The sequence below is a fragment of the Perca fluviatilis genome, chromosome 3, assembly GCF_010015445.1.
Source record: "Perca fluviatilis chromosome 3, GENO_Pfluv_1.0, whole genome shotgun sequence".
NCBI classification, from domain to species: Eukaryota; Metazoa; Chordata; class Actinopteri; order Perciformes; family Percidae; genus Perca; species Perca fluviatilis.
Genome location: NC_053114.1, coordinates 10,404,711 through 10,421,303, shown reverse-complemented (window position 1 = coordinate 10,421,303; position 16,593 = coordinate 10,404,711).

Below are 16,593 nucleotides of genomic sequence, written 5' to 3'. Positions count from 1 at the left end.
CGACTGCCACTTCTCTGCTAGGCATCCTGTTGGCCAGTATGCAGTGTCAGTGTGCTGTGTTCCAACAGGATGTCAGGAGCTGTGGTGTCCTTTTGCTGAGACTTGGCTGGATGCTGCCTGGAGATGCTAGAAATCTAGACGCACCCTAGCGGCAGCAAATGTAATTTGCAGCCATGGTCCGTCTAGCAACTCTCTGTTGCCTTGCAAGCTGGAAAAAACAAATTCTGGTCACAGTAAATGGGCGGGCTTAACATAAGGACGGCAGAGTTGCGACGGTTCCGCTTTAAGGGCCGTTACAGAGTCAACGCGAGCAACGCGAACAAGCATCGCGAGCGACGCGCTCCCTTTCATAGTCTAAACAGCGGACGCAAGTAGACCCAAGCGTCACGGGCAATGCGTGAAATGCAATACACCGCCCATGCAACAGGGGGTAGCAGAGTGCTCCACGGTGTTCGGTCGACAGAGCCAGACCCTCCCGGAGAGTGGCTCTTGTCAGGGAGCATAGATATATACCTATGGTCAGGGAGCAGCTGGCTGGCTGATTTCTTTTTATCAGATGCTTGTTTCCCCACCAGTACAGTATGCTACGATTGGGTAGCACTGACCAATACATTGATAAAAGGTCGCTTATAAATGGTTTAGCAGGTTTTAAAAATATATAGATACATTTGGGTCTCTCTCTCGCCTCTTGAGGAGGGCACACAGCATAGACTACACACAACGTTAATACATACCGAAAAATGTGACTCAGTAGTCCTATGTTTGACGAAATTGCACAGATATGTTGATTCAATATTTTTAATGTACAATACGTGCAGTGTCGTCCCCACCGACAACGCATAGTATTGTGCGCATCGGCGCGTCGCGTATCAAAAACTGGGACGACACATTTGGCTACGCATCGACGCATAATGGCGGCCGAAGCGTAGCGATGCGTAACCTTGCGGACTCGTATGCGTACCGATGCGTTGACTCTGTAACGGCCCTAATTCCCTGCTACTTGAAAACAAAGAAGATGGCTGCTGCTGCTGGCGAACAGCGGTCTTTCAAATCAGCTTTGGCTGCGACTCTGGAAGACTTGGAGTTAGGCACAGAAGTCATTCTTAACCCTCGTATTATGTTGAAAAAAAATGACATTGATGATGTTACGGGTCAAAATGACCCGTACAGTGCAAATACACTCAAAACAAACTTTTTTTCCTCATCACAAACATTTTTTCCCCCAAAACTGTTTTTACCAATTATTTAGTGAAAATATTTCCGGTATACACTTGCATATTCCATGCATAGTAGCTAGATTTGGCATCCTAGGATGCCCATATTTTGATGCCATACTTGGGAGGCTTGTTGGGCTTGTTGAAGGGACAGCGCCCCCTGAATGGAACAAGGTGTTCATCTACAGTGACATGGGGACCAGGATTGTACAAGACAGGTACAATTTTGACCCATTCATCCCATACATCTCTGATCTCAGCTAGTTTGTCTCTTTCACTCGACCAGCTCTGGTGTTGCGGAACACCCAAGCTTTCGTATGAATTGACTCAAAAGACATTGTTGCTAGAAATATTGGCCTTCCACTCTCATCATTCCACAGACTGACAATTGCTTCTCCCTTTGACTTGTACACTCCAGCTAATACTATTCAATTTTATTTTATTTATAGTATCAAATCATAACAAGAGTTATCTCGAGACACTTTACAGATAGAGTCGGTCTAGACCACTCTATAAATTCCAAAGCCCCAACAATTACAGTAATTCCCCCAAGAGCAAGCATTATCAGTGGCTGTTGCTACAGTGGCGAGGAAAAACTCCCTTTTAGGAAGAAAACACCGCAGACCCACACTCTTGGTAGGCGGTGTCTGACGGGCCCGGTTGCTGATGTGATGAACAGTGGCAATAATAGTCACATTAGAGATAATTGAACAGTGACTTTGAGGTAGTCATGGAAGTTCATGTCATAGCAGGGCACATCGTGTCATACTGAGTAGTGCAGTCTCCAATACCGGATCCTGACTACTCTTGCGCGTATGAGCATCACAGCAGGGTGTTGCGGGATGTAACGTGGCACTGCAGAGCATGGGTGGATGCTGCGGACGCTAAGAGGACTAGGATTTCAATGTATGCATGCAAGTCAATCTGATCCAGTGACTTCCATTTCTTTTGAAATACACACCTCCCTGCAAGTTGGTCATGTCCACTATGATCCTATCTATTGGTTGGGATATGAAGAGATGAAATGGTGATTGAATATCATCAACTAGTGTGGCAGAAAATCTTGTGGGGCTTGGAGTCATCTTGATGACAGTCTGCCTTGGCGTCAGTGTTTTGATGTTGACCATTTTATGTTAGATTCTTTAGCTGTCCATGTTGAGGATGATTGCTGCCCATTGTTTTCAGCTAATGTATACTACACCAGACTGGTCCCCTGAATCCTCTTCATCATAGGAAAATTCACAATCCGGATCGTCAATAGCATCGCACGCGCACGCACACACACACACACACACACACACACACACACACACACACACACACACACACACACACACACACACACACACACACACCCACAAACACACACACACACACACACAGACACCTAAATGGGTGTTGAAAGTCTCCGGGTCAAAATGACCCGCAACATCATCTTTGTATACAAACTCTGAACAGACATTCCACTACACATCAGTGTGTCCAGATTTTATGAACAAGTTCATGACCCTAAATGAGGAAATGTCATACAATTTCATGGAGAAAAAGATAGGTTAACCAGTATTTTGGTCAACACAAAAACGCAAATGGGTCAAATTGACCCTTAACATAATATGAGGGTTAAAAAAGGAAGATGTGTTCGGAGTTTTGCCGACCGGATACGGCAAAAGTTTAATCTATCAACTAGCGTTGCTCTGGTTGGTTGTAGCACTATCCTATTGTGTGCAAAGGGAATTTGAAAGACAACCGTTTATCCCGCCCCTTGGATTGAGCTCTGCCAATGGTGTGTTCCCAGACCCAACATCTTGATGTGGGTCTGGCTTGCAGAGGTGGAAAGTAACGAAATACATTTACTCACGTTACTACTTGAGTTTTCTTGTGTATTTTGTATTTTTCAAGTAGTTTTTAAAATCAGTATTTTAAAATGTACTTGATTACATTTTGACTGAAGGATTGTATTTCGCTACATTACAAATCCCATCCGTTACTGAGTAAAAAAAAAAACGAAAGGAAGAAAAGAAATCGTGCCCAGAATGACTACACCAGACCATAGACTGTAATGTAATGCACATAATGCACCCTGAATGCACCAGCATTCTTTATTTTGCGCGAACGTATGCAGCTTCTTCTTCTCTGGTTGCAAGTCGCAATTAAAAAGAAGTAGAAGAAGAACTGCATGTGTCGCACCGGTCGCACCCGGTCGCACCGTCGGACCCATGGATGTGTTGGCGAGTGGCGAACTGAGCGGGAGACGTTAGCATGGATGTAAATCAGCTGTTATCCCTCAAAAATGACTTGACTGAGGCAGAGTGCGCACCTACATCTGAAGCTTTGCTAGTATGCCGCAAAAGCAACAAGGCATCCAGGTATGCAGCTGTCAGGACCATCTTTGTGACAAACCACAAATCGCCAAAACAGTAAGCCATTTTCTGAAGGGGAGTTTATTAAAGAGTGTTTGGTGGACTCTGCTGCGTTAATATGCCCAGAGGAAAAAAAGAGATGTTTGAGAATGTGTCGCCTGACATAAAATTAATATTGAACAGAATTAAGTTTAGCCTATTGGTCCGGCCCTCCACAACAGACCCTGATTCTCATGTGGCCCCTTGGGAAAATGAATTCCCCACTCCTGCCAGGACAATGTATGTAGGAGACTGGCTAAATTAATTCACGTACATCTAATTAGGTCATAGGGGCTACTTAGGTGTGTAGAAGCTAGCTGCTAGTCTGGGCTGTGAACATTAGGGTCTGTTTATATTGATATAATTAACAGTCTATGGGTCTAATTAGAGCTGGGCAATATATCGATATTATATCGATATTGTGTTATGAGACTAGATATCGTCTTAGATTTTGGATATCGTAATATGGCATGAGTGTTGCCTCTTCCTGGTTTTAAAGGCTGCATTAATTCAATTCAGTTCAATTTTATTTATAGTATCAAATCATAACAGAGTTATCTCGAGACACTTTACAGATAGAGTAGGTCTAGACCACACTCTATAAATTCCCAAACCCCAACAATTACAGTAATTCCCTCAAGAGCAAGCATTAGCAGTGGCTACTGCGATAGTGGCAAGGAAAAACTCCCTTTTAGGAAGAAACCTCGGCAGACCCAGACTCTTGGTAGGTGGTGTCTGACGGGGCCGGTTGGGGGTGTGATGAACAGTGGCAAATAATAGTCACATTAAAGATAATGGAACAGTGACTTCGAAGGTCATTACAGTAAAGTGATGTCATTTTCTGAACTTATCAGACTGTTGTAACTATTCTATTATTTACCTTTACCCACTTAGTCGTTATATCCACATTACTGATGATTATTTATCAAAAATCTCATTGTGTAAATAATTTGTGAAAGCACCAATAGTCAACAATCCAATATCTTTGCGGTATCGATATCGAGGTATTTGGTCAAAAATATCGTGATATTTGATTTTCTCCATATCGCCCAGCCCTAGGTCTAACCCTTTTATGGAGTCAAAACACGTGATTTGGCCTTGATTTGCATTATATCTGTTGTTTGTTTGTGAAGAAAAGAAGGATGACCCTCAGAATTAACAATGTATGGTACTTTCACTTTCAATTTATTGTTTGAAAACATTTTATGGGATGGTCTGAACTAAAATTGCACATTATACCATTCTAAGGGTCTTAAATAACTTGTCTGACATATGTTATGTTGTTATTATATGTGTATACATTTGTATAGATGTTTATACCTTTGTATAGATTTTTCTTTAATTAAAAACAAAATAGTTTTGGATTTATGACCCCTTGTCCTATTTTCACTACATGGGAGAGATCCCCCCCCCCTGTTTTACAGTTTTTTTTAAAAGTAACTAAGTAACTTTTACTTAAAGTACATTTTAAATGAACTACTTATTACTTTTACTTGAGTAATTTTTCAGATAGGTATTTTTACTTGTACTTGAATAATATTTAATCAAAGTATTGGTACTTTTACTTGAGTACAATATTTTAGTACTTTTTCCACCTCTGCTGGCTTGTCGGGCTAGCCTTGAGTGCCAGAGCCATTCAACTGGGTGACTCTTTTTCTGTGTGTCGATCTGATGGCCATTCTGCTTTATAATGAATTATGCACAAGTTCAAGGACCTGATGGGATTACATTTTACTGGAATTGTACCTCGTATGATTTCATGTGACAAATAAATGGTATTGATTGATTGATTGATTGACATTTCCACCATAAAGTGGTGCATAACAAATCATTAGAACAGAGGAAATAAAGTGGGTATCATTTGTTGTATCGTCAAAGGCCCATTCTGAGCCAGGAAAAACCCTGGAGGGAAATTATTCCTAGAAAAAGTGGATGCTGTTAATTTTCCAAGTCTTCAATGCTGTGAGCACCACATACTAAATTGCTGCCATTGGGTTTTTTTGGGGCAGGAGAAGAGACTGATTTCTCAATACCTGCACAAAGCAAAGCAAAAAGCAAAAACAGTATGAAGACATACCACTAGAAAGAAAGTGTTGTTTTTTAATTTGGTTGAACTGAGCCATTCAAAACATTACCAGTGAGTTTTAAAGGAACTTTAAGGACTGGGCATAACCATTGCTTAAAACTAAAACCCAAATGTGTAATTGTATTGTATTGTATTTGAGTAGTTGTATTTCGTTGTTGACCAGTGAAAAGGAAAGTAAAGGTTCTGTCTTTTCAGGCTCAGACATTCAGGATACAGCTTAGGCAATTGTTCAGTGTTCAAGTAGGAAACGCCCACTACTACCAAATCTGATTTAGACCTGTGGGAATAATAGATCACCATTATGAATTTTGACTCAAGCGATAAAAGCTTAAACCTATTCAAGGTGTGATCAGATATCTGAGAGAGAAACAATTTTGTCTTTTGTTTTCTTATCACCAGCAGTCATCCTTAACAATAGCAAGACTTAACAGTGACTCAATATGAATGGAATGCAGAGATTACTTCAATTCACCTCAATTCATTATAGATCCATTAATATTGTTTTACTGCACCCAAATGAGATTATGTGGCTGGGTGAAGAGGGCCTGCTAATCAGCAATTGTTTTCAGTCATGCTATTTGAATCCTGTTGTTTCATAAGAGGTTCAGCAAATCACAGCCACAACACAGTTCATTAGATTAGATCAGATCAGGTTAAACTTTATTGTTACTGTAGAGAACAGGTACTGAGACTACGAAATGCAGTTTAGCATTTAACCAGAAGTGCAAAAAGCAGTAAAGTGGTATAGGTATAGAATTATATAGAATGAAATATATAGATGTGTAATGTAATTTAAAATACACAGTAAGGGGTTTCACTATATAGATATATAGATATAAATAGTATGAGTCCCAGTTCTAAGCATGGGCACGTGGGGCACCCCCCACTCCATCCCACTCCCCCAAAAAATGCTCCGCCTGCCCCAACTAACGCCAGTGTCCTTCCTTCATCCCATATTTAAAAATAAGCATTTTATTTTGTCCTTGTTGGTTCAACCATCACCATCATAAAATGCCGCATCAAAACAATATGTTTTACTAATATCTGATTTGTTGGTTTGGCGGATGGAGACACAGCTAGGGAGCGGCGTCACTTTTCTGATCAGTAAACTTCATTACTGTACACAGTCGACCAGGGGTCCGTTTCAGAAAGCAGGTTTAGTGAGATGACAGAAAGGTTTCTTCAGAAAGGGAGGTTATTTAAACCTGAGAAGGAGGGGTAACTCCAGCCCGTTTCAGAAAGAGAGGTAACTTAACCTCAGAGTCAGTTACTATGGTAACTGAGTCTGTGAACATAACCTGGTCGGAAGCAGGTTTTCTTAAATAAACTTCAAGTTTCTCTCAGTCTCCTCCCTCTGACACAGCTCTCTTTCATTTCCTCATTCATTCATTCAGTCTGTATCAGGCGCATTTTAGCACAGTGTTGTCATCTGCATGAATAAAAAGACGTGTTGGTTTATTAACTGTGTTTAAAAGTGTGCAGACTATAAAAGTTCTTTTTTCTTCTAAAAATATGGCATGTCTTTTTGTCAATGATCCTGTTGATGAAAAAGCTGTATTACTCTGCAGAGAGGGTAACACTTTACAGTAAGGTAACAAAAAAAGGGTAGTTAATGATTAGTTACTGTTTTTGAAAGGGTAGTTACCCTTTATCAGAAGGGTAACGAATGGTTAGTTACCCTTTTTGAAAAGGGTAGTTACCCTTTTTCAGAAGGGTAGTTACCCTTTTTGAAAAGGGTAGTTACCCTTTTTCAGAAGGGTAGTTACCCTTTTTCAGAAGGGTAGTTACCCTTTTTGAAAAGGGTAGTTACCCTTTTTCAGAAGGGTAGTTACCCTTTTTCAGAAGGGTACCCAGCCAGCAATGACATGTGGGGCCCAGATGGGTTAAGTACGGGTTCCATGGTTACTGTGTGGGCATGGGCTTTGGCTGGGTGAAATCAGCAGGTCCCATGTAGGTTTTGTAGTATGAGTCCCACATAGGAAGCCCATATGAGCTGATTACATGGGCCCCATGAGGGACAGTCATGGGCCAATTGGGCATGGGTTTGAACTGAGAACACATATATGGGTCCTGCATAGCATATTTATGGGCCAAGTGGGCATGGGTTTGATCTGGGAACACATATGTGGGTCTTGAATGGCATATTTATGGTCCAAGTGGGCATGGGTTTGAACTGGGAACACATATATGGGTCCTGCATGGCACATTTATGGGCCGAGTGGGCATGGGTTTGAACTGGGAACACATATATGGGTCCTGCATTTTTATGGGCCAAGTGGCCATGGGTTTGAACTGGGAACGCATATATGGGTCCTGCATGGCATTTTTATGTGCCGAGTGGCCATGGGTTTGATCTGGGAACACATATATGGGTCTTGCATGACATATTTATGTGCCGAGTGGGCATGGGTTTGATCTGGGAACACATATATGGGTCTTGCATGACATATTTATTGGCCAAGTGGCCATGGGTTTGAACTGGGAATGCATATTGGGTCTACATGGCATTTTGCTGTGCAAGTTGGCATATTTATGTGAACCGTGGGCATGGGTTTGAACTGGGAACGCATATATGGATCCTGCATAGAAGTTTTATGGGCCGAGTGGGCATGGGTTTGATCAGGGAACACATATATGGGTGCTGCATGGCATTTTTATGGGCCAAGTGGCCATGGGTTTGAACTGGGAATGCATATATGGGTCCTGCATGGCATTTTTATGGGCCAAGTGGCCATGGGTTTGATCTGGGAACACATATATGGGTCCTGCATGGCATTTTTATGTGCCGAGTGGGCATGGGTTTGAACTGGGAACACATATATGGGTATATAGAACAAACATTGCATACATGTAGATCTTTTGCCAAAACAATCCATCAGTCATTTTTGTTAATCATGCAGAAAATGAAAAATGTAACTTCCCAAAAATGTAAAAAACATCAAAATAGATCAAAGTTTACGCTGTGTTGAATTATGCTGATTAGTGGACTCTCAGAAAGGTTGCAGGCCTACCGTAACACTTCAAATAATAGCCCAGTCCCAGACGCCTGTCCCTTGGGGCAGAAACACATATTTAGACAAATAACTATGCTCGATATTATCGGCCGATATTGGCTTTAAAATTCAATATCGGTAAATATCAGTATCGGTTTTTGAAATGGATTAAAATGACTAAAGTATGTCATTTTATACCTTATTGGAAAGCTTGTTTCCTCTCAAAGTGAATGCAGACAAAATTTGGGTGTTGCTGTAGGTTTTGGGCCAACCAGCATACACACAGGGTTTGTAGAGTAAATAAATTCTTGAGCAGGGCAGATCTAAGCCCCAATGAGTGGAATGAGTTGAATTTTTGTTCTTGTGTGGCTATTTGTTTTCAGTTTACCTCAGTCAAAGAAATGTTCAGTTGGCATCTTCTCTCGAAGGGGTAGTAAGCACCGCACCCCAGTTAGCCTACCGGTTGCTGGCTAGTCCTTCAAAACATTCAAATCCCCAGTATCAAGGGAGTCATGGAACAGTGGGCAGTAAGCCTATAAACGATCATATGTTTCGGTATCTGTATCGGCTAATATCGGCATCGGAAATTAAGCATTGGACAATATTGGTATATCGGATATCGGTACAAAATCAATGTCAAGCATCCCTACAAATAACCCCATACGGTTATCCACATCCCATAGATGCCTGTCCCAATGGTCTATTTGATCAAATAAAACTCCGGGATCCTATTCGAAGTTTTACGGTACTTCATTTTTGAAGATGAGGCCAAATAGCTCACAGACAGCTAGTCCCTTTATGGACATGAATATGATGCATTTATTACCTCTTAGGAAATTGTAATTCAATATTTGTTAGAAAAGGACTTGCAGGAGGCCTCATCATCAATCTGTCTTCCACTTCTGTGTTGTTGGATGTCCTTGGACCAAGGAGTAGCATGTGTTTCTATCAAGGTGTAGCTCATACACCAACAATGACTGATGTGTTGGCTGTAAAAGGTACAGTAGATCTGTTTGAGAAAAAAATGAGGGAAAAACACTTGATTTGTATCTAATCAATTATTAATGATTAATAGATTGTTGGCATTTTAACTTTTGGTAAAGGAAAACACACATCCAGCCCTAGTCTGGAGAAGTGACGGTGGTTAAAAGTAACTAATACTCTGAGTAGTTTTTTTTTTTTTTTTTACAAATTGTACTTTTACTTGAGTATTTCTCTAACACCAGTACTTTTACTTGTAACAGAGTAATATTTTAGCAATGTAACAGTACTTGTACTTGAGTACAGATTTTCAGTACTCTTTCCGCCTGTTATGCACACAACACCTAATTAGGCCCATTCATAATGAAGCCAGCGGAGCAGTTAACGTTTGTTAATTCTCTCAATTTACGAATTTTACTGTATTTAATTGTTATTTGGTCAGGCAGTTCTTAGGACATCTATAAGGGGCCTGTATGCAAAGGCCTTGTTTCGCGCTCAAAACGTTAGCAGTCCATTCGGAAAGCACTGCTGCTAGCTGTGACTTCAAGGAGAACTTCTATCAGACATTCACAAATTGAGGTAAGTTGAAATATTATTTTGCCAGAAAAATAACACTGCAGATTGTACAGTGGTCTGTAATTTTGGTTTGTGCTGTTTAATCTGATGTAGAATCTAACCAAAAGGAAAAACAGCGGGAGAGGTTGGACAATAATTAATATATCACGATAGACGGAGCTCTGAAGCAGACCTGTGCGTCAACCCATTGAAAGAGCAGAACATGCACTTGTTGGAGCAAAAATGAACCTTGCTAATTGACTTATGCTCCTTTGTTTTTAGGTGCACTGAAGAGTAATGCAATGACTCAAAATGTGAACCGCAAAGAAGTGGAAATGGCGCTGTTCAAGTGGTTTACCGGCGCACGTGACCGTGGAGGGGAGAGGGCTGCAAGAGCCCAAAGAGAAAAAGGAGCGTCCACCACACAGACGCCATTTGTTTACCGGTATGTTGTGACATTTAAATTGTTTTTTAAAGATTGTTTGTTTTTTCGATGTAACAATTTTGTATTATGTATTTTATTGGAGAGATGTTGTTTTTCAGAGATTTTTTAAAAATATATTTTTGATTTGTTTACCGGTATGTTGTGACATTTAAATTGTTTTTTAAAGATTATGTTTGTTTTTCGATGTAACAATGTTGTATTAATGTATTTTTTGGAGAGATTTTGTTTTTTCAGAGATTCAATTAAAATATATTTTTGATTTGTTTACCGGTATGTTGTGACATTTAAATTGTTTTTTTAAAGATAATTTTTGTCGTTCAATTTAACAATATATTTCCTGCAGTTCAAAGCGTCAAGTGTTTCCTTAAACCATTTTTCATGGTTGGGCTTAGATAGGCCTTGCATGAATTGCCCAGTTAGGACCCACATAAGACCCTTACAGGTCCCACTTAAAACCCATCTGGGCATCCACGGCTGGCCCCTGTGTGGATCCCGGGTGCAAGCCCATTTTAAACGCCCTTTAGGCAGGTGGGGCCCAGATGGGTCTGACATGAATTACCCAGTTAAGACCCACATAAGACCCTTACAGGTCCCACTTAAAGCCCATCTGGGCATCCACGGCTGGCCCCCGTGTGGATCCCGGGTGCAAGCCCATTTTAAACGCCCTTTAAGCAGGTGGGGCCCAAATGGGTCTGTCATGAATTGCCAGGTTAAAATCCCACATAACACCCTTATAGGTCCCTTTTAAAGCCGATCTGGGCATCCACGGCTGGATCCTGGGTGCAAACCCACTTTAAACCCCTTTGGGCAGGTGGGGCCCAAATGGGTCTGACATGAATTACCCAGTTAGGACCCACATAAGACCCTTACAGGTCACACTTAAAACCCATCTGGGCATCCACGGCTGGCCCCCGTGTGGATCCCGGGTGCAAGCCCATTTTAAACGCCCTTTAAGCAGGTGGGGCCCAAATGGGTCTGTCATGAATTACCCAGTTAAGACCCACATAAGACCCTTACAGGTCCCACTTAAAGCCCATCTGGGCATCCACGGCTGGCCCCCGTATGGATCCTGGGTGCAAGCCCATTTTAAACGCCCTTTAAGCAGGTGGGGCCCAAATGGGTCTGTCATGAATTGCCAGGTTAAGATCCCACATAACACCCTTATAGGTCCCTTTTAAAGCCCATCTGGGCATCCACGGCTGGATCCTGGGTGCAAACCCACTTTAAACCCCTTTGGGCAGGTGGGGCCAAAATGGGTCTGACATGAATTACCCAGTTAGGACCCACATAAGACCCTTACAGAGCCCATTTAAAGCCCATCTGGGTAGCCATGGTTGGATCCCGGGTGCAAGCCCACTTTAGACCCATTTGGGCAGGTGGGGCCCAAATGGGTCTGACATGAATTACCCAGTTAAGACCCACATAAGACCCTTACAGGTCCCACTTAAAGCCCATCTGGGCATCCACGGCTGGATCCTGGGTGCAAACCCACTTTAGACCCATTTGGGCAGGTGGGTCCCAAATGGGTCTAACATGAAGTGCCCAATTAAGACCCATGCAGTACCCTTACAGGTCCCACTTTTAGTATGTCTGGGCTTCCACGACTTGCCCCAATGTGGATCCTGGGTGCAAGCCCATAATGGGGCCCTCATTTGCCGCCCATGAAGCCCTCATCTGGGCCCCACATGTCATTGCCGGCTGGGTAGTTACCCTGAAAAAGGGTAACTACCCTTTTCAAAAAGGGTAACTAACCATTCGTTAGCCTTCCGAAAAAGGGTAACTACCCTTTCAAAAACAGTAACTAATCATTAACTACCCATTTTTTTGTGTACCTTATTGTAAAGTGTTACCGCAGAGAGTTAAACATACGTCGGGAGATGATATTGAGGCCAGACTACATGTATTTTCATTTCCAGATAACTACCTTTGAGAAGTCTCGTTTTTCTTCATAGTCGATCAGATATGTAGCCTACATAACCTTATCCGTCCTCATATCACTAACATCACCCATCATGGACATGCTATTTGTGTGGCATTACGTTTTTGGCAAACAGAAGTTTTATTTACAACATTGGTGATGCGGAGCATATTAGTAAAGCCACTGTATGCAGAGCCGTCAGAAGAGTGTGCCTTGCTCTGAAATGTTTTTTAAACGTTTTTGTAGTGTTCCCTGAACATAAACCAGTGAGAGCCATTAAAAATAATTAATGGCTTTATAAATGATTATAAATTATAGTTCTGTTAATGACATGGTGCTGCAGCCTCAGAATGGGATTAGTAGCTTACTTTTCCGCCCGCAGAATTGCACCTAAATGAAATTATAGGTGTTTTTTTGCAGCAGCAGCCATGTTGCGGTTTTAACAAAATATATATTCAAACTCGCTGTATGTGCACATGGGTAGTTCCAGTTCCAGAGAGGTAAAGTATGCCGACCGATTTGTTTGTGGTTGTTGCAATGGTGAATCTTAGTATCATGGCTCCATTAATGCTGCCTTTTTATAGTGGTGGTGCACATGCTTAAAGGGACACTTCACCGATTTAGCATTAAGCTTTGTATCAGTAGAAACCCGGTAGTATTTTTGAATGACCGTGCTTCCCTCCCTCATGTCCCCCTGAGAGGGGAGATCTCTGTATTGTAAGACTACAGCCAGTATTAGGAGCCCCTTCCGCATAGCCCATAGGGGTCTTGGACTGTCGGCTTTTTCCAGAGATTGCCGAGGAAAAAACGAGTGTCAGCCATCATGAATCCTCGCTTAGCTTCTCAGCAGGAGCAGAAACTGTTCATCCCGTAGGAAATTTTAGAACAACAATTATGTGCATTCAAACTACCGCACACGTGTACCACCGGGATACATTGGTACGGATCGGAGAATATGCAGGACACTTTATTACAGACGCAATACTCGACACACTACGCGAGCTTCGCCTGCATGGAGACCAGCGGTGGTGCTCGATGGCTCTGGCCGGTAAAGGGACCTCATCAGCGGCCACCTGTTCCACCAATCCTGCTCGCAAGTGTCCGCTCATTAAACAAACTGGACTACATCCAACTTCAACGAAACTCCCAACGTGAGTTCAGAGACTCCTGTGTTTTTGTTGTTGGAAATATTGCTGTGGACAATCCAGCCTGCTGCTCTGTCACCGGGTAAGACTAGCTAGTGGAGGTGGGCTGTGTTACCACGGACTGCCTGTTGCAGAAATGGGGTGATTTGTATCCAAGTAACTGCTAACTGCTGGTGGAGTCTGTGACTGTAAAAGGCCGACCATTCTACATCCCACGCAAATTTACGGCTGTGTTTATACTCGATGTTTATACCACAGCCAGGGCTGGACTGGCCATCTGGCATACCGGGCATTTTCCCGGTGGGCCGACGCACTTTTGGGCCGAATCGCCGATATAAATAGGCCTTTTTTTATTTTATGGCCAGGCCGGCCCATAAAGAACTCACAGCGGCCCATTGGTTAATTTTCTTTATTGGCACTGGCCTGACCCAATCAAATCCAGGAACCCCCCTTCCCCACTCTGGGCCGCAAATTTATGATTTCCACTATGGCCGCGCCTCCCAGCCGTGAGACACGAGCTGTAAAATAGTTATGCTGGAAGTTTAGCATCCACGTTAAAATGACAAACGACCACTAAAGTGCAAGGGAGGTGCAGAGAAATTTCAGGAGAAAAAGGGGATTCAGGCGGATTCCTCAAAATGTGCCAAAATTTCTGACATCAGCATTACCTGAAGTCGAGGAGGAGGAGAGATGGCTGGCTATACAGAGAAGCAGAAACAGCATCATAACGTGACATGAAGAAGCCGAGGAGGAGGAGATTGACCATGACAGGGCCATGGGTGCGAGTGAGGAAAAGGTAGATGACGACGTGGTAAGGAGTAGGCAAATTAACAGGAACTGTGTGTGTGTGTGTGTGTGTGTGTGTGTGTGTGCGCGCGGGTGTGTGTGCGCGCGGGTGTGTGTGTGTGGGTGTGTCACATCATAACGATAACAAGCAGTTTGGCAGTAACATTAAAGTTAGTGGTTGTCAGGTAACCTAACTGTTTAAGCTTACATTGAAAATGCTAGCGGTTGGCCTGTTGGGTAGCTGGAAAGTCTGTGTGATCTATAAAATCAGTGTTGATACAAGCATCAGTGTTCCTTGAATGGCTTAATTAGCTTCTCTTGTATTGGTGCTCTTTTCCAGGGCATATAGGCCTACTGTACTACTCTCAGCTTTATTGTAGCTTTTGGGAAGGGTTATGGTTGTAGTTATGGTTATAGTACACTCTTAGAAGGGTTGTGTTAAAAAATGACACAAAAAATGTGTTGTTACACATTTTACACATTTTGTGCAAATATCAACATAAAATGTGTAAAAAAGCATAAAAATATCTTAACACACTGCATGTGTTGGACAATTTAACACAATTGATGTGTTATTTTCAGTCCAACAACAGCCTCACCAAAAACAAGTATCTCAGTAACTGTGTTGGACCTGTTTTTTAAATTAAATTGTAGGCCTGTTTTATGTTACTCAATTAAATTGTAGGCCTATATCTACTATAAAAGCCAAATGAAATGTCCAGTTATTGGACTTTTTCTTACCCTCATCATAATCTTCATCAAATCACCAAATCTAATATTTGAAGATTTATTGGGCCAACATGCGTATAGTTTACAAAATTTGAAAAGAGGTGTATCCTAATGTAGCCTAATTAATCTGATATATCTCAATTGTGAGTATGGTATTAGCATAGAAACTAGGCCTATAGAAATTATGGGCATTGATAACCCCTAACCACACAAAACATAGTTATAATTTAGACATAAACTAGCAAATAAAATCCTAAAAGTAGAAAATGAAATAAATGAAAATACACAACAATTAAAATGCAGATAATGACAAAGCCACAACATGAATCTAATCCTGCCCAGCAACGTGACGTATTAGTGCAGCCAGAACAGAAAAGAAAAAAAAAAGAAACCTTTCTTCGCGCCACAGAGACAAAGACAAAGGAGACAACGATGGAGGTCGCATCGCCTGGTATGCCGTCAGACACTACGGTATGTATCCGTTACTAGTTCATCTTAATGTAATTTTTCATGTAATGAAAAATATGTCAACGTTATGAAATATATGAAGATTTTGGAGTAAGGACCATACAGTTGGTTAGGCAGAAGGTAATGCTAAATTTAGCTAGCTAACGTTCGCTAGAGAGCAAATGCTAATGTGACCATTCTTGTTAAGTTAGAATTGTTTTTCTTGGTAACTTAAAGTGATTGTTCGGAGCAATTCACCCTAGGGTCCTTTGCACCATGACCTCGAGCCAAACACCCTCCCAGAAGCTTTTTTCACCTGGGTCTAACATTGGGAGAGTTAGCGTAGAGTAGCGTTATCAGCTGAATAGCTTATCGCAGGGGCTAACGGACCCACGTTTGTATCTCGTAAATTACCCCACTAATAAGGCACGAAATGATACCAAACGTCTACAAGTAGTACAAATAGGTTATGCTCTCATAAAACGATGGATTGGAAAGTTTGTAAGTACACCAAAAGTTTATGTAAATAACACTTGCCTGCTGGCTTCTGCTCTCTGCTGTTGTTGTTGCTGCTGTAAGACGAGTGCCTACTAGTGCCGTCTACAAATTACATCACCGAAAAAAGATGCAACAAAAATATTTATTAATTTAACTTTTTTTTTTTTAAAGTAAGTGCTGTAGTATAACTAGCAGGAGACAAGTAATAATTGAGGTAAGTTTGGAGACATTACCTTATTTAATCATTGAATTAATAAATATTTTTGTTGTAACCCTTTTTCGGTGTAGTAATTTGTAGACGGCCCTAAGCACTCGTCTAACTGCAGGTAGCAGCAACAGCAACAGAGAGCTGAAGAGAGCAGGCAAGTGTTCATAAACTTCTGGTGTACTTACAATC